Genomic DNA, 20,268 nt, shown 5'->3' with positions numbered 1-20,268 from the left:
CGAGTGGATGATCCATATCGGCCTACTCCCGAGGTCCCCACCATCACAGAAGCCAGTCTTCAGCCAATTCAATTCACTCCATGAGATATCAAGAAACGACTGAGCACACTGGATACAGCAAAGGCTGTGGGTCTCGACAACATCCTGGCTATCGTGCTGAAGACTTGTGCTCCAGAACTAGCCGCGCCTCTAGCCAAGCTGCTCCAATACAGCTACAACACTGGCATCTATCTGACAATGTGGAAAACTGCCCAGGTATGTCCTGTCCACAAAAAGGAGGACAAATCCAATCCGGCCAATTACCGCCCCATCAGTCTACCATCAGCAAAGTGATGGAAGGTGTCATCGACAGTGCTATCAAGCAGCACTTACTCACAATAACCTGCTCACTGATGCCCAGTTTGGGTTCCGCCAAGACCCCTCGACTCCCGACCTCATTACAGCCTTGGTCCAAACATGGTCAAAGGAGCTGAATTCCAGAGGTGAGGTGAGAGTGACTGCCCTTGACATCAAGGCAGCATTTGACTGAGTGTGGCATCAAGGAGCCTTAGTAAAACTGAATTACATGGGAATCAGGGGAAAAACGCTCCACTGGCTGGAGTCATACCTAGCACAAAGGAAGATGGTTGTGGTGGTTGAAGGCCAATCATCACAGCCCCACGACATTGCTGCAGGAGTTCCTCAGGGCAGTGTCCTAGGCCCAACCATCTTCAGCTGCTTCATCAATGACCTTCCCTCCAACATAAGGTCAGAAATGGGGATGTTCGCTGATGACTGCACAGTGTTCAGCGCCATTCACAACTCCATAGATAATGAAACAGTCCATGCCCGCATGCAACAAGACCTTGATGACGTTCAGGCTTGGTCTGATGTGTAGCAGGTAACATTCGTGCCACAGAAGTGCCAGGCAATGACTATCTCTAACAAGCGAGAGTCTAACCACCGCCCCTTGACATTCAACAGCATTACGATCGCCGAATCCCCCACCATCAATATCCTGGGGGTCACCATTGACCAGAAACTTAACTAGACCAGCCACATAAATACTGTGGCAACAAGAGCAGGTCAGAGGCTAGGTATTCTGCGGTGAGTGTCTCACCTCCTGACTCCCCAAAGCCTTTCCACCATCTACAAGGCACAAAGAGTGTGATGGAATACTCTACACTTGCCTAGATGAGTGCAGCTCCAACAACACTTAAGAAGCTCGACACCATCCAGGACAAAGCAGCTCATTTGATTGGCACCCCATCCACCACGTTAAACATTCACTCCCTCCACCACCGGTGTACCGTGGCTGCAGTGTCTACCATCTACAAGATGCACTGCAGCAACTCTCCAAGGCTTCTTCGGCAGCACCTCCCAAACCCACGACCTCGTCCACCTAGAAGGACAAGGGCAGCAGGCGCATGGGAACACCACCACCATCCAAGTTCCCCACCAAGTTACACACCATCCTGACTTAGAAGTATGTCGCCGATCCTTCATCATCGCTGGGTCAAAATCCTGGAACTCCCTCCCTAACAGCACTGTGCAAGTACCTTCACCACACGGACTGCAGCAGTTCAAGAAGGCAGCTCACCACCGCCTTCTCAAGGGCAACTTGGGATGGGCGATAAAGGCTGGCCTTGCCAGCAATGCCCAGATCTCATAAGCGAATTAAAAAAAAATCCATAAATTACTGGGACTCTGCTCTCATATTTTATCCCATCACCTGTTATTTTTTACCTCATTATAATTCCGTTACCTAATACAGAAAAATAAAACAAAGTAAAGAAAATCAAGTGTGCCACACTCTTACACACCCCGCCAACCTCCTGTAATTCTTTACATAACAGGTATTGTTTCCTCGTAATCAACTGTTAATCATTTCTTAATAAGCTAGCAATTATTACATTACAATCATCAGTTCTTCAGTGACGGTAGTGCCGCATAACAATGACACGGAATACATTAATCACTTGCTGCACTGACAAAAAAACACGCACACAGCAGACGGTGCACTGAATAAAACTGCACAGTGGAATTCATGTTATATATATGACTGTGGTCTTGAAATTACATTGTGCGAATGTGATGGCACTTTTTGTCAGCATAGTCAAAAAAAGGTCCAACTTTCAGAAGCTGCAATTGATATCCAAACACTCAAAGGGCTAACCTGTGCTAGTGTGTTACAGTGAAGGTACAAGTGGCATAGTCCATGCTTTCGATACTTTTTAATGGCACTTCCCTACTGTGACATTTATTTGTTTCAATGAATGTTCTTTTTTCTGAATCTAGTGGTAATAGGTTAGCAAGTTAACATGTTATTTTATTTTAAACAGTTTAATACCTCCATTACAAAGCAGACAAAGACATTGCATATAAATGCATTAAGTGCTCTGATACTTATTATTTGCACAATGCGATTTCAAGGTCTGTGAGTGAAATTGTGGAGCCAAATAGCATCTATTAAGATAGCAAAATACTGTGGATGCTGGAAATCCAAAATAACAACAGAAAATGCTGGAAAAACTCAGCAGGCCAGGCAACATCCATGGAGAGAGAAATAGAGTCAACGTTTCAGGTCGAAACCCTTCTACAGAACTGAGAGAAAAGGCAGGACATGAAACAAAAGGCAGTTTGGGGGCTGGGAAATGGGGGCGGGGATGAAAGAAGAGACATTAAGAGATATTCAAGGTGAGACGAGATAGTAATAGGACAGGTAAAGAAACAGACAATGGCTCTAAATGAAGTGTGAAATGCGCTGGCTGAGTGAAAGACAGCTGCCATGTGGGAAACATCTATTAACTTGAGTTTCATTCTCACAGTCATCATCTGGACCTTTTGATCATTTCTCTATTGTGAAACATAGGTGAAGGGCCAAAGCCCATAGTGCAGGACATCATTGTGGTCAAAAAAGAAAAGGCTAGGTAAATCTAGAAGTAGTATCAGGTGACTGTTTTAATCAAGTTTTATATCTTAGATCCGTACAGCTCAGAAGGAGCCCATTCGGCCCACCGTGCCTGTGCCACCGCTTTGAAAGAACGATCCAATTAGTCCCACTGCCCAGCTCTTTCCCCATAGCCCAGCATTTTTTTCCCTTTCAAGTATATATCCAATTCCTGATTTCTTTAGACCACTGGCATAAAATATTTACTGCTGTGTATCGTGAGCTTGCATTACTACTGCTGAAAGTAGCCTTAGCCCCTTGACTGTCATTTTCTGCATGGCTGCAAATTGACATAAAAATTACTAACAGATGGATTTGATCCCTTTGGAAGTTTGTAATAGCTACTTCCATCATGTTGATGCTACTACCCATCCATGCCTTGCTGGCATGAAACCAGACCATAGACATTTTTTAACAGATTCTACAGTTACTGATACAGAATAGGTGTCAATTGTGTTCAGATGTTATGTAAATTTATGTTAGGGAATACTGAATCTCTACTGGAGGACAAGTATTGGTTGCTAGCTCAATGCATGAAATTATGAAAGGGTGCTCATTGCCAGGGCAGTTTATCACATTCTTCTGGCAAATAGTCAACACTGGCAGTTTTATTAGGATTCCCTTCACTACCTTCTACATTAAAAGCAAAGGTTTTAATAATTCATAGAGAAAGAATTGATTTTTTTCCCCCTGGAAACTTTTAAACTTGACAAACAGACCACAAAATCTGTTGGTGTTTTCTCCATGCCTCTTTAGAATGACCCTTTGAATACAAATAAAATAAGTCAATTAAGCTGTGTCAAATATAATCTGATTGATCTGCATGTACAAACCATGCTGATAGTTAGAGTTCAGGGTCAACTATATTTCTCAGATATCTAGTTCCAGCTGTGCATCCAGTTGTACTATCATTCAGAGTGCAATGCATTTATGTTACTTGACATATGTTGTCCAGCCAATAAAGCTGTTTATATCCCATTAGTGTTTATAAACAAGTCCCTTTTGTGTTAATAATTAAGGTTCAGAGTCAGACCCTAGGGTTTAGTTATTTAATTCTCAAAGGGAAGAACTATCACTCAAGTGACAATTAAAGCTTAATTCTCTCATAACTTCAGCATCAACAAAATATGACAGGGCATTCATTTTGTTATACTATACCTTAGTTAAGACATTTCCTATTTTTTTTAATTCAAAAATAATAGCTTCTGCTATAATTAGCATCATAATATATAGAAACAAAGATAGTGTATCAGTTAGTGAAATAAACCCTGATATCACTGTTAGTCAGATCATGGGGCCCAGTACCACTTGGTCATATCAGTTGATTGTCAGAGCTTTCTGTCTGTTCATGACTGACATGTTACTCTTACAACAACAGAAAAATGGAAAAGGAGTAAACTGTGAAAGGAAGCAGCATGAAATCACTGTGCTCAATGCACAGAGCAACACGCTGGGGAGCATGTTTAAAGCCAATAGTGTACCTGGAATTTGAGATAAAGTTCACCTGTGCTGCAGTGCCAACAAGTTATCTGTGAATTCACTGCCCTAGCTCCTGATAAAGTAGCTTATTGTGTAGTAGGTTTACTCTATTTGACATGAGAAAATCTATTAGGTTATTGGCCTTTGATTGGGTATAAACACCGTTTGAAGAAGCAGCGAGTTGGTAGCACACTCGCCTTTAAGTCAGAAGAACATAAGAAATAGGAGCAGGAGTAGGCCATTCGGCCCTTCGAGCCCGCTCCGACATTCAATGAGATCATGGCTGATCTTCTGCCTCAACTCCATTCGCCAGCCCTATCGCCATATCCCTTGATGCCCTTACTAGTCAGAAATCTATCAACTTCTGTTTTGAATATACCCAATGACTGAGCCTCCGCAGCCCTCTGGGGTAGAGAATTCCAAAGATTCACCACCCTCTGTGTGAAGAACTGTCTTCTCATCTCAGTCCGGAATGGCCTACCCTTTATCTTGAGGCTGTGGCCTCTGGTTCTAGACTCCCCAGCCAAGGGAAACATTCTCCCAGCATCCATCCTATCAAGCCCTGCAATAATTTTGTATGCTTCAATGAGATCCCCTCTCATTCTTCTGAATTCAAGAGAATACAGGCCTGGTTTACTCAATCTCTTCTCATACGACAGTCCCGCCATCCCAGGAATCAATCTCGTGAATCTTCATTGCACTCCCTCTATTGCAAGTATATCCTTCCTTAGGTAAGGAGACCAAAATTGTACACAGTACTCCAGGTGTGGTCTCACAAGGCCCTATATAATTGGAGTAAGACTTCTTTACTCCTGTACTTAAATCCTCTTGTAATGAAGACCAGCATACCATTTGCCTTCCTAATGGCTTGCTGCACCTGCACATTCACTTTCAGTGACTCATGCACAAGGACATCCAGGTCCCTTTGAGCATCTGCATTCCCCAATCTTTCACCATTTAGGAAATACTCTGCCTTTCTGTTTTTTCTACCAAAGTGGATAACTTCACATTTATCCACATTATATTCCATCTGCATGTTCTCACCCACTCACTGAGCCTGTCGAGATCCCCTTGAAGCCTCTTCACATCCTCTTCACAACTGACACTGCCACCTAGCTTTGTACCATTAGCAAATTTGGAAATGTTACATTTAGTCCCCTCATCCAAATCATTGATATAGATTGTGAATAGCTGGGGTCCAAGCACCGATCCTTGCGGTACCCCACTAGTCACAGCCTGCCATCCTGAAAAAGACCCGTTTATCCCTACTCTTTGTTTTCTGTCTGTTAACCAATTCTCAATCCACGCTAGTATATTACCCCCAATTCCATGTGCCTTAATTTTGTTCACCAACCTCTTGTGTGGGACCTTATCGAAGGCCTTCTGATAATCCAGATACACCACATCTACTGGTTCCCCTTTGTCTACTCCACTAGTTACATCCTCAAAGAACTCCAATAGGTTTGTGAAACAGGATTTCCCTTTCATAAATCCACGTTGACTCTGCCCAATCTTACTAATAGTTTCTAAGTGCCCAGTTATTGCATCCCTTATAATAGATTCCAGCATTTTCCCAACTACTGATGTGAGGCTAACAGGTCTGTAGTTCCCCGTTTTCTCTCTCCCTCCTTTCTTAAATAGCAGGGTTACATTTGCTATCCTCCAATCTGCAGGATCCATTGCAGAATCTATAGAATTTTGGAAGATGACAACCAATGTGTCCACTATTCCAATGGCCACCTCTTTCAAAACCCTAGGATGTCGGTCATCTGGTCCTTGGGATTTATCGACCTTTAGTCCCATTAATTTTGCTAGTACTGTTTTTTTACTAATAATAATTTTTTTACATTCCTCATTCTCGTCACGCCCTTGGTTTTCTCGTATTTCTGGGAGATTTTTTGTGTCTTCCTCCGTGAAGACAGAAACAAAGTATTTATTTAATTTCTCTGCCAAAAATCTAGGCTGACATTCCAGTGCAGTGCTGAGGGAGTGCTGTACTTTGCCGTCTTTCGGATGAGACATTAAACCGAGGCCCCGTCTGTTCTCTCAGGTGGACGTAAAAAATCCCATGGCACTATTTCGAAGAAGATTAGGGGAGCTATCCCTGGTGTCCTGGCCAATATTTATCCCTCAACTAACTCAGTCCGTAAGGGTGACCCCGAGCTTCCGGTCGCCTGTCACTTTAATTCTCCGCTTCACTCGCACTCTGATCTCTCTGTCCTCGACCTCTTACACTGTTCCAATGAAGTTCAATGTAAGCCCGAGGAACAGCACCTCATCTTTCGATTAGGCACTTTACAGCCTTCTGGACTCAACACTGAGTTCAACAATTTCAGACTATAACCCCTGCCCCCCTTTTTTCAGGCTGTATGATTCTGCCACCCCCATTTGCAACATTCAATCTTTCCTGCCTTCTACCCTAGCACAGACTATTCCTTCAGGTCCTCCCCTCCCACCGCACCCCCCCTCTCCCTGTCTCTGCACCTGCTTAATATCTGTTACATTTCTAGCCTTTTCCAGTTCTGAAGAAGGGTCTCAGACCTGAAACGTTAACTCTGTTTCTCTCTCCACGGATGCTGCCTGGCCTGCTGAGTGCTTCCAGCATTTTCTGTTGTTCTAACAAAAAACAGATTATCTGGTCATTATCATATTGCTGTTTGTGGGCCCTTGCTGTGTGCAAATTGGCTGCCGTGTTTCCCACATTACAACAGTGACTCCACTGCAAACTGTACTTCATTGACTGTAAAGCACTTTGAGATGTCCAGTGGTCGTGAAATGCAAGTCTTTGTTTTTTTCATTTAATCCAACATTTTTACATTTTTACTTTTTTTCCCACCTCCAAAAAGGATGGTGGAATCTAGGAAGTGAAAGAAAACAGCCAAGTAAAGTGTTTAATCTATGTTGCTTAACTACAAAAAAATATAGATTAGATAGAATTACAAAAACGTTAATGTATAAAAATTAGCAAAAAAGAGAATGAGGAAAAATATGGGAACAAGGATGACAGGGGAAGCAGCAGCAGTTATTTTTAACACTACAATTTTCAACTCACACTGTGATGTTAATCAAATCCTGATGTTCCAACTCAGTGGGACATCCCTTTCTTGGTTCTACTCTGCCCCCACACTGTTAGCTCTGGAGTCCCTCAAGGATCTATCTTTAGCCCCTTTCCTGTTCCTCATCTATATGCTGCCCCTTGACGACATCATTCTGTAGACATGGGGTCAACTTCCACATGTAAGCTGCGAGACCCAGTTGTATCTCTCCACCACCTCTCTTGACCACTCTACTGCCTCTGTGTTGTCAGATTGTTTGCTTGTCACCCAGTCTTGGATGAGCCACATTTTCCACCAGTTAAACATTAGAAAAATTAAACCATTTTCTTTCAGCACCGCCACAAACTCTGTACCCATGCCACCGATTCCATTCACCTCTTCAGCCGCTGTCTCGGATTGAACTGTTTGCATACTTGCCATCCTTTTCAACCCCAAGCTGAGCTTCTGACCCTATATCCTCTCCATCAGAAAAGGCCACCTACTTCAACCTCCATAACATCTGCTGCTGAAACTCTCAACCATGTCCGTGTCACCTCCAGACTCGACTACAATACTCTGCTTGCTGGCCTCCCATCTTCTCAGCTCTGTAAACTTCAGCTATCCAAAAGTCTGCTGCAAAACATATCCTATCCCACATCAATTCCCACTCATCCATCATTCCTAATCTACATTGCCTCCTGGTCTTCCAGTGCCTCCACGTCAAACTTCTCATCCTCGTGTTTAAATCTCTTGCCCCATCTTATGTAACTACAGAACTACAGAACTTTCCATTTCGCCGACTCTAGACATCCCCCCTCCCTTCGCCCCAGCATTGACAGCCTTGCCTTAAACCGTCTAGCCTCCATACTCTCAAATTCCCTCTTTACACCCTCCGCCTTCCTCTCCTCCTTAAAACCCACCTCTTTGACCAAGCTTTTGGTCATCCCGCTATTATCTCCTTCTTTGACTCGGTGTCCATTTTTGTCTGACTACGACTCTGTGAAGCGCTTTACGACATTTTCTTTTACATTAGAGGCGCTATGTAAATGCATATTGCTGTTGTTGCTACAATAACAAAGCTACTCACACATTAGGGACAGTTTTATTACTGCAAACTAACACAATACAACCAAAATAAACATGTAAAAACCACTGTGAACAATGAATATGTAATACTTCTTTGCTGTCTTCCCTTTTTCCTGATTCTTTAGAGTTGAGGGGCAAAAAGGGTATGATCACACTATTGGGGGTATGCTACAGGCCTCCAAATAGTGAGAGGGAGGTGAGGAGTAAATCTGCAGGGAAATCACAGAGACATGCAAGAGTGGTGATATTGGGGGACTTTAATTACCCAAATATCGATTGGGGTAATGCTAGGGTAAAGAGAAAGAAGGGGGAGGAATCTCTGAAATGTGTTCAGGAGAATTTCCTTGACCAGTATGTTCTTGGCCCAACTGGGAAGGAGGCATTGCTGGATCTGGTGCTGGGGAATGAGGTGGGTCAGGTCGACCAAGTGTTTGTGGGAGAACACTTGGGTACGAGTGATCATCATATCATAAGATTTAGATTAGCAATGGAGAGGAGCAAGGAACAATCTAGAGTGGAACTTCTAAACTGGAATTGGGCTAACTTCAATGGGATGCGAAAGGATCTAGCCAGGGTAAAATGGAACCAAAGATTGACAGGCAAAACTGTAATGGAACAATGGGTGATCTTTAAGGAGGAGATGTTCCAAGTACAGGCTAGGTACATTCCAACAAGAGGGAAGGGTAAGGAAACCAAAGCAAGGGCTCCTTGGATGACGAGAGAGATTGAGAAGATGATGAAACAAAAAAAGAGGGTGTATGATGAAGGTCAGGTGAATTCTTCTAGGGAGAACCAGACCAAATACAATAAGTTGAGAGGGGAAGTGAAGATGAAAATAAGATTGGCAAAGAGAGAATATGAGAGTAGAATGGCGGTTAACATAAAAGGGAACCCAAAAATCTTCTACCGGCATGTAAACAGTAAGCGGGTATGGTGTGGAGATGCCGGAGTTGGACTGGGGTGGACAAATGTAAGAAATCACACAACACCAGGTTATAGTCCAACAGCTTTATTTGAAATCACAAGCTTTCGGAGCGCTGCTCCTTCTTCAGGTGAAGTGGAGAAATGCATAAAGACACAGCTTATATAGTCAGAGAATCATGTCAGATGTTTACAGGTAGCCAGATTCATCAGCCGCACTCACAAGACAGTCCAGAATGTCACCCGAGCACAACGCAACGCCATCCACGCTCTCAAGACCAACCGCAACATCGTCATCAAACCAGCAGACAAAGGAGGTGCCATCGTCATACAGAACAGAACGGACTATTGCAAAGAAGTATACCGACAACTGGACAACCAGGAACACTACAGACAGTTACCCGCAGATCCGACCAAAGAACACACCCGCCAACTCAACAGACTGATCAAAACCTTCGATCCAGACCTTCAAAGCATCCTACATGCTCTCATCCCACGTACTCCCCGCGTGGGTGACTTCTACTGCCTCCCAAAGATACACAAAGCCAACACACCTGGACGTCCTATCGCATCAGGCAACGGAACCCTGTGTGAGAACCTCTCTGGATATGTCGAGGGCATCCTGAAACCCATCGTACAGGGAACCCCCAGCTTCTGTCGTGACACTACAGACTTCTTACAGAAGCTCAGCACCCACGGACCAGTTGAACCAGGAACACTCCTCACCACGATGGACGTCTCGGCACTCTACACCAGTATCCCCCACGATGACGGCATCGCTGCGACAGCCTCAGTACTCAACACCAACAACAGCCAATCTCCAGACGCCATCCTACAACTCATCCGCTTCATCCTTGACCACAATGTCTTCACCTTCGACAACCAGTTCTTTACCCAAACACACGGAACAGCCATGGGGACCAAATTCGCACCCCAATACGCAAACATCTTCATGCACAAGTTCGAGCAAGACTTCTTCGCTGCACAGGATCTCCAACCAACGCTATACACCAGATACATCGACGACATTTTCTTCCTATGGACCCACGGCGAAGAATCACTGAAAAGACTACACGATAACATCAACAAGTTCCATCCCACCATCAAACTCACCATGGACTGCTCCTCAGAATCAGTCTCATTCCTGGACACACGAATCTCCATCAAAGACGGACACCTCAGCACTTCACTCTACCGCAAGCCCACGGACAACCTCACGATGCTTCACTTCTCCAGCTTCCACCCTAAACACGTTAAAGAAGCCATCCCCTATGGACAAGCCCTGCGAATACACAGGATCTGCTCAGACGAGGAGGAACGCGATGGACACCTACAGACACTGAAAGACGCCCTTGTAAGAACGGGATATGACGCTCGACTCGTCGATCGACAGTTCCGACGGGCCACAGCGAAAAATCGCATAGACCTCCTCAGAAGACAAACACGGGACACAACCAACAGAGTACCCTTCGTCGTCCAGTACTTCCCCGGAGTGGAGAAACTACGCCATGTTGTTCGCAGCCTTCAACATGTCATCGATGATGATGAACACCTCGCTAAGGCCATCCCCACGCCTCCACTACTCGCTTTCAAACAGCCGCCTAACCTCAAACAGACCATCGTTCGCAGCAAATTACCCAGCTTCCAGGAGAACAGCGACCACGACACCACACAACCCTGCCACAGCAACCTCTGCAAGACATGCCAGATCATCAACACAGATACCATCATCACACGTGAGGACACCACCCACCAGGTACATGGTACATACTCATGTGACTCGGCCAACGTTGTCTACCTCATACGTTGCAGGAAAGGATGCCCCGGAGCATGGTACATCGGCGAGACCATGCAGACACTGCGACAACGGATGAACGGACACCGCGCAACAATCACCAGGCAGGAGTGTTCCCTCCCAGTCGGGGAACACTTCAGCAGTCAAGGACATTCAGCCTCCGATCTTCGGGTAAGCATTCTCCAAGGTGGCCTTCGAGACACACGACAACGCAAAATCGTCGAGCAGAAACTGATAGCCAAGTTCCGCACCCATGAGGACAGCCTTAACCGAGATCTTGGGTTCATGTCACGCTACATGTAACCCCACCTGATGCAGGGTCATCCAGACTCGAGTCGACATTGGCTTGTTCTCTCTACACAGATGCGGCCGGACCTGCTGTGATTTCCAGCCAAAAAAAAAATGTTTTTTGTCTGTTTTTTTGTTTTTCATACAGACCCCAGCATCTGCAATATTTGACCCCTTGTGACCCCACCTCATTGTTCTTTGATGTAATGTTTCCCTGACTGACCTGTTTGGACACCATTCACACCTTTGACTGCTGTGATTATCTCTCTGCCGAGGTGTGATAAATGGCAGTTGGAAAGGTTACCTGTAAACATCTGACATGATTCTCTGACTATATAAGCTATGTCTTTATGCATGTCTCCACTTCACCTGAAGAAGGAGCAGCGCTCCGAAAGCTTGTGATTTCAAATAAAGCTGTTGGACTATAACCTGGTGTTGTGTGATTTCTTACAGTAAGCGGGTAGTAAGAGGCGGGGGGGGGTGCCTATTAGAGATAAAGAAGGCGATATATGCTTAGAGGCGTAGGGCAAGGCTAGAATACTCAATGAGTACTTTGTATCGGTGTTTACTAAGGAGGTGGATGCTGACAAAATATCGGTAGAAGTGGAAAAGGTAGAAGCAATGGAAGGGGTGAAAATTGATAGACAGGGTGTACTAGAATGACTGGGTATGCTTAGAGTGGATAAGTCACCTGGTCCAGGTGGCTTGCATCCCAGGTTGCTAAGGGAATTGGGGGAGGAGATAGCAGAAGGGCTTGCCATAATTTTCCAATCTTCCCTAGATGTGGGGGAGGTGCCTGAGGATTGGAAAGTGGCAAATATGACACCATTGTTCAAGAAAGAGTGTAAGGACAATTCTAGTAACTATAGGCAGGTCAGTTTAACATCAGTGCTGGGGAAAGTTTTAGAAACAATAATCAAGGAAAAAATTAACGGGCACTTGGAGAGGTTTAAGCTAATTAAGGAGAGCCAACACGGATTTGTAAAAGGCAGATCATGTTTGAATAATCTAATTGAATTTTTTGATGAAGTAACAGGGAGGACTAATGAAGGGAATGTAATGGATGTTGTCTACATGGATTTTAGGAAGGCGGTTGACAAAGTACCACATAGCAGGCTGGTTAACAAAATTGAGGCTCATGGAATAGGTGGGTCAGTGGCAGCTTGGATAAGGAATTGGCTTAAGGACAGAAAACAGCGAGTTGTGGTAAATGGCTGTTTTTCAGACTGGAGGATGGTAGACAGTGGTGTTCCCCAAGAGTCAGTGCTGGGGCCACTGCTTTTTTTGATATATATAAATAATCTGGATATTGGAATACAGAGTAGAATTTCTAAATTTGCCAATGACATCAAACTTGGGGGTGTGGCAAACAGTGAGGATGATACCAATCGACTGCAACAGTGTGCCGGGACAGAGTGACCTGGGAGTTAATGTGCATAGGTCCCTGAAGGTGGCGGGACATATTGAGAGGGTGGTTAACAAAGCGTACGGGATCTTGGGCTTCATAAATAGAGGTATTGAGTACAAAAGTAGAGAAGTTATGCTGAACCTTTATAAAGCGCTGGTTAGGCCACAACTGGAGTATTGCATCCAGTTCTGGTCACCACACTTTAGGAAGGATGTGAAGGCACTTGAGAGGATGCAGAGGAGATTTACCAGAATGGTTCCGGGGATGGAGGATCTTAGCTACAAGGACAGGTTGGAGAAGCTGGATTTGTTTTCATTAGAGCAAAGGAGGTTGAGGGGTGATTTGATAGAGGTGTACCAGATTATGACAGGTTTGGATAGGCTAGACGGGGAAAGGCTGTTCCCACTAGTTGATGGTACAAGGACTAGGGGACACAGATTTAAGGTTTTGGGCAAGAGATACAGGGGGGATATGAGGGAAAACTTTTTCACGCAGCGAGTGGTGAGGACCTGGAACTCGCTGCCGACGGAAGTGGTGGAAATGGAGACACTCAATGTTTTCAAGGGGAGACTGGATAGGCGCTTGAGGGAAATAAACTTGCAGGGCTACGGGAATAGAGCGGGGGAATGGGACTGACTGGATTGCTCTACAGAGAGCCAGCACAGACTCGATGGGCCAAATGGCCTCCTTCTGTGCTGTTATGACTCTATCACTCTTTCCTCTTCCACATTATTTCTCCTAATTTTATTGTTTTAACTTTAGCTTTGTTGTGTTTCTAATTGATATGCTTAATTTTATATTTTATATAACATTTTTCTTTACAAAAACTTGAAACACTTTATGACATGAACCTTGTCATTCATGTGGAAAGACTTAGGAAATAATACTGGGCGGCCTGCTGGTGGCGCTGTCCAGGGAGAGTTTAAATATGTGGGCATGGGCCCAGCTTGCTCAGGACATTCTTTAACAGGTACTAGTGAAGGACCATGTTGAAAATCTCCATGTTGAAAAACAGTTGATTAAAGCCTTGTTTAATACTTAGACCAAGTGCCTAGTAGTTTTCTTACGTCACTTTATTTACTTGATTTCTGTGCCTCCTGGGTTCTGTTGTCCATTGAGGGATGGCTCATAGAAGTTGGCCTCTAATTGGCTAAAAGCCAGCTCCAGTGTCTAGTCTTTTAATCAGCCAAGATTTAGACGATTGACATGATGTATGATATAACCAGGTCACCTTTTTAGACATGATTTTTTCAATGGAAAATAGTAATTATCTTGCCTCTAGCCTCAACAAGATAGTTCATTGACAGCATTCCAAGGGTTAAAATTGTTTTTAAATTGCTTAATTTGTACTACATTGCAGTAATAAATAGATTCCTGGAATCTCAGCAGCTTTATCACTAATAGTGCTTGTCTCAACGTCACTGCAACTGACCCAAAAAAATATGAACTATATCCTTGTAAAACACTGTAAACGATGTGTTACCCATTATACAGTGTAATGCAGAAGATGGAGTGCGGTGTAATAAACTGTGATAAATCCCATTTCTGTTATAAAACAGAGAAGAGTTCAAATTCAGATGTAACACACTGACTGTTCCGTGACTGTGAAATGCTAAGTTTACCTATAAACCGTATTGCAGAGTTAAGTTAGTCATTTTTGCCATAACTGCACCATGGTCGGAGTTATTTCCTAAAATTATGTTTTATTGGCAAAATTGGAAGTGCCATAAAACTACAATATACATTTGGACAAGACAAACGGTCCTGACTCAAGTACTGCAATACCAGGAAAAATCACTTCACATCCACTCATATATTGAGGAATGGCTGATCATATTATGCTTAAATGCACAATTCTGATTCTGAGTCAAGTATATTGAAAATGCTCTGTGCAAGTCTAGTTTTCAATCTTCATTCAATTTAAAATAAACATGGTGCATGTTAGAAAGCAGGTACTTCAAATTAACAATCCTAACTATTTAATAGTAATGTGCTTTGGCTTGTTTATATCTCAATTCTAATGCAGAATGCAAAATCCAAATGAACAATTCTTGCTAAATACTAATGTACTGATAAGAAAAGATTAAAACTATTAAAAATCATATTATAGTTAGGATGGCATTTTATCACAATGTAATGAAAAATACTATGCAAAAAAATCAAGTAAAGTGTCATTACATTGATTTTGAATGGTTTTGCCTAATTCTGTCCAGTTTACATGAGTGTAGTTTTGTCTTGCTGTGATTAATGAACTGTTAATCTGTGTATGAGATTGTTTAAAATAGTTAATTGTGTGAACCTTTTATATAACAATACAGTTAGCACTGACAAGTGACATAAGAGTCTTCATCATTCAAGGAGCAAAATGTTACATGTCCTCCACATACATACCCCTTCCTAGCCAACCTTCATGCTTTTAAAAACATTATTCTCTGGATGTGGATATCACTGGCAAGGCCAGCATTTATTGTCCACCCCTAGTTACCCTGGAAGGTTTGATACAACTGAATGGCTTGCTGGGTCACTTGGTGTAAATTATTTCTTAGCTTGTGCGCATTATAGAGTCATAAGGGCTGGATTTTACCTTAGATCCGGAGGTCGAGGCGGGACTGCTGGTTTTTGGGTTTCAGTCTCGCCCCCAGCGACGTCTGATGAACAGACACTATTTTCCCTTGATTGACCTTGTTAAGCCCGCCCTGCAGGCTTGCTGGCCAATTAAGGGAAAGCCGGTGTCAGATGACGTCAGTGCATGACGCTTCATCTGCCGGATTTGTTAAAGTGACAGGCACCATAATTTTTTGACAGATGAATTGTCAGTGTTTGACAGCATTGAGGTGCTGTCAATCACTGACAATCACTGTCCAAATGTGAGCCCTTGCACCCAGGCTCTCCAATGACTCTCCTTAGGATGAAACAGATGGCAGCTGCATTTGAGATTGCGGAAGCCATCTGTTACTTCTCCCGATGAGATGAGGCTGCACAAACACATCACAGCTTGTCACTTGCAGAAACATCTAACCACAGTAAAAAATGTTCCCCCAACCTTCTCTCACCTGTCATCCAGTGTCCCATTGCAGCCTTCACACTACCTCTGCAGCTGCCATTTCTACAGTTACAGTACAACAGACCCACAGCATGCCTCACTTACCCTGGCAGGGTTTCCCGACATCGGGAAGCCCGCAACAGCAGGTGCAGAATAGGAAAAAGCCTCTTAACTGCCTGTTAACTACCTGTTAACAGGCAGTTAATTGGCTCTAATCCCCTTCCCGCCGCTAGGAGTTGGGTCCCTGCGCGAATTGGGGACCCGCCTCCCGGGAAGATCATTTGGAGGCGGGTTGGGAGAGGGTTCATAGAAACATAGAAGACAGGAGTTCATTAATAGTTCATTAAGGAGTAGGCCATTCGGCCCCTCGAGCCTGCTCCGCCATTCAATGCGATCATGGCTGATCATCCAAATTCAGTACCCTGTCCCTGCTTTCTCCCCATATCCCTTGATCCCTTTAGCCTTAAGAAATATATCCAACTCCTTCTTGAATATATTTAATGAATTGGCCTCTACTGCCTTCTGTGGTAGAGAATTCCACAGGTTCACCACTCTCTGGGTGAAGAAATTCCTCCTCATTTCTGTCCTAAAAGGCCTACTCCTTATCCTTAGACTGTGACCCCTGGTTCTGGACTCCCCAACCATCGGGAACATCCTCCCTGCATCTAGTCTGTCCAGTCCTGCCAGAATTTTATAAGTTTCAATGAGATCCCCTCTCATTCTTCTAAACTCCAGCGAGTACAAGCCCAATCGTCCCAATCTCTCCTCATACGTCATTCCTGCCATCCCAGGTATCAGCCTGGTGAATCTTCGCTGAACTCCTTCCATGGCAAGAATATCCTTCCTCAGATAAGGCGACCAAAGCTGCACACAATACTCAAGATGTGGTCTCACCAAGGCCCTGTACAACTGCAGCAAGACATCCTTGTTTCTGTACTCAAACCCTCTTGCTACGAAGGCCAACGTACCATTTGCCTTCTTAACCACCTGCTGCACCTGCATGCTTACCTTCAGCGACTGGTGCACAAGGACACCCAGGTCTCGTTGCACTTCCCCTTCTCCCAATCTATTGCCATTCAGATAATAATCTGCCTTCCTGTTTTTGCCACCAAAGTGGATAACCTCACATTTATCCACGTTATATTGCATCTGCCATGATTCTGCCCAATCACCCAACCTGTCCAAATCATCCTGTAGTTTCTCGGCAGCCTCCTCACAGCACACATGCCCACCCAGCTTTGTGTCATCTGCAAATTTGGAGATATTACATCTAGTTCCCTCGTCCAGATCATTAATATATATTGTGAAAAGCTGGGGTCCAGGGACCGATCCCTGCGGTACCCCACTAGTCACTGCCTGCCACTCGGAAAAAGACCCTTTTATTCCAACTCTTTGCTTTCTATCTGCCAACCAGTTCTCTATCCAAGTCAATACCTTGCCCACAATCCCATGTGCCTTAACTTTACATGCTAATCTCTTATGTGGGACCTTATCGAAAGCCTTCTGAAAGTCAAAATACACCACATCCACTGGTTCTCCCTTATCTATTTTACTAGTTACATCCTCAAAAAATTCCAGTAGATTAGTCAAGCACGATTTACCTTTTGTAAATCCATGTTGACTTTGTCCGATCCTATCACTGTTTTCCAAGTGCTCTGCTATTACATCTTTTATAATGGACTCTAGCATTTTCCCCACTACTGATGTCAGGCTTACTGGTCTGTAATTCCCCGTTTTCTCTCTACCACCTTTTTTGAATAGTGGGGTAACATTAGCTACCCTCCAATCCATGGACCCGCTCCCATTTTTTTTACCATTTTGCCACTGGTCCTGCCTCCAAACCTGCCCCCTGGGCACCGGCAAAATCCCCCCCATTGAGTCATAATGGCACAGAAGGAGGCCATTCGGCCCATCGAGTCCATGCCGGCTCTCTGTAGAGCAGTCCAGTCAGTTCCATTCCCCCGCTCTATCCCCGTAGCCCTGAAAGTTTATTTCCTTCAAGTGCCTATCCAGTTTCCCCTTAAAAACATTGAGTGTCTCCGCTTCCACCACTTCCGTTGGCAGCGAGTTCCAGGTCCTCACCACTCGCTGCGTAAAAATGTTTTTACTCACATCCCCCCGTATCTCTTGCCCAAAACCTTAAATCTGTGTCCCCTAGTCCTTGTACCATCAACTAGTGGGAACAGCCTTTCCCCGTCTAGCCTATCCAAACCCTTCATAGTCTTGTACACCTCTATCAAGTCACCCCTCAACCTCCTTTGCTCTAATGAAAACAAATCCAGCTTCTCCAACCTGTCCTTGCAACTAAGATCCCCCATCCCCAGAACCATTCTGGTAAATCTCCTCTGCACCCTCTCAAGGGCCTTGCTGGCATTTATTGCCCATCCTTAGTTGCTCTGAGAAGTTGGTGGTGGGTCTTCTTCTTGAATCACTGCAGTCCATGTGGTGAAGGTGCTTCCACATAGCTGCTCGGCAGGGAGTTCCAGGATTATGACCCAGTGACAATGAAGGGGCAGTGATTTATTTCCAAGTCAGGATGGTGTTGTGACTTGGAGGGTGTAAGAGTATTTGAATCTGACAGCAAATATGGTTTGCAACTTAAACATTTTATTGTGCTCGACCAAGTCTTGACACACTCAATGCTTCTAAGCAGTAGTCATACAGAGAAATAAACACAATTACCCTGCCTTTCCTCTGGGTAGAGGTGTAACCATCACCAAGCCTTTCGTTCTTGTCTCTCTGAACAAATTGTGATGGAAAGCTCAAGATCTTTATAGGCCTCTAGTCACACACACGGTCCTAGATGACACATTATGGCATGACAAGAGTTTGTTGTAAACAAGACCCCCAGAAATGAGGTAGTTCCTACAAAACACCAGATGCCAACTTTTTTACAATTAAGCATGTGACTAATTATTCTGGTCCCATTGTCACGTTTTCCCAACTCTATCTTGGGTCCATTGTATTGACAAAAAGAAGTCAACAGGCATGAATCACACATCCTGTAGCTCAGCAGAAAATAAACAGCACAGTCAGCCAAATCGTACACTGATACATTAAACCAATTAACAACTTAACCATTTCATTATTTCTAGCTACAGTACAAATCCACACGCTATTTATAAGTCAAAAGAAAACAAGGGGAACTTGGGGTGATGACGCTCCCATGCATAGGTGTAGTGGTGCACCGCTACACCTATGCTGCGAATATGCAGCCTCCAGAGAACACAACCACTACACCAGCAAAGACATGCCGATCCAGGCTGACTTGAACAACCTACATGTTGTCCAGGCCTCATTGCATGTGGGTATGGACAGCTTCATTATCTGAGGAATTATGAATGGAGCTGAACACTGTGCAGTCATCAATAAACAGCCCCACTTCTGACCTTATGATAGAGGGAAGGTCATTGATGAAGCAGCTGAAGATGGTTGGGTCTAGGGCATTGCCCTGAGGAACTCCTGTAGCCATATCCTGGAGCTAAGATGATTGGCCTCCAATAACCACCAACCAACTTCAGAGGGCAGTTGAGAGTCAACCAGATTGATGTGGGACTGGAGTCACATATAGGCCAGGTCAGGACAGCATGTTTCCTTCCCTAAAGGACATTAGTGAACCAGTTGGGCTTTTAGGGCAATCTGACAATCAGGGTCACTTTTCTTGATTTTTTAAGAACGGAATTCAAATTCTCAAACTGCCATGGTGGGATTTGAACTCACAGTCTCTGGATTATTAGTCCAAGCCTCTGGATTACTATTTAAGTAAGGTAACTATACTACCGTACCCATCCTCTGAATTACTGGAAACGGCATATGGTGTGCACAATGCAAAATCATAGTTGGGAGGAGGGAATACGTGGGATGCGACCACTTCGATAGATTCCTACTTTTCTGCTTTGCTTGTCGATTTAGAAATCTAAATGTTAGTCCTGTATACAATCAGTTCTCTTAAGCAGGCATGGACTCTTGAGAGTAGCAACATGCTTCTTCCGCAGACACTATTAGCAAAGCAAAGGAACGCTGAATCCCTGGCTACCTGATGCAACATTGAAGACACAGCCTTGAACAAAATTGCATGAGTGTGAGTAGTATACGTTACATTACTACAGAACTTGTAGTACAGAAATGTTTTGCTGAAAGCAGCCCATAGATGGTTATCTGAATACAAGTTTAGGAACATAGGAACAGGAGGAGGCCATTCAGCCCCTTGAGCCTGTTCCGCCATTCAATGAGATCATGGCTGATCTGCGACCTAACTCCATATACCCGCCTTTGGCCCATATC

Source organism: Somniosus microcephalus, chromosome 16 (assembly GCF_052327205.1).
Source record: "Somniosus microcephalus isolate GS21.2 chromosome 16, FLI_Smic_1.0, whole genome shotgun sequence".
In the NCBI taxonomy this organism is placed as follows: domain Eukaryota; kingdom Metazoa; phylum Chordata; class Chondrichthyes; order Squaliformes; family Somniosidae; genus Somniosus; species Somniosus microcephalus.
The sequence above is the reverse complement of the archived record's forward strand: the minus strand, read 5'-3'. Positions refer to the sequence as shown.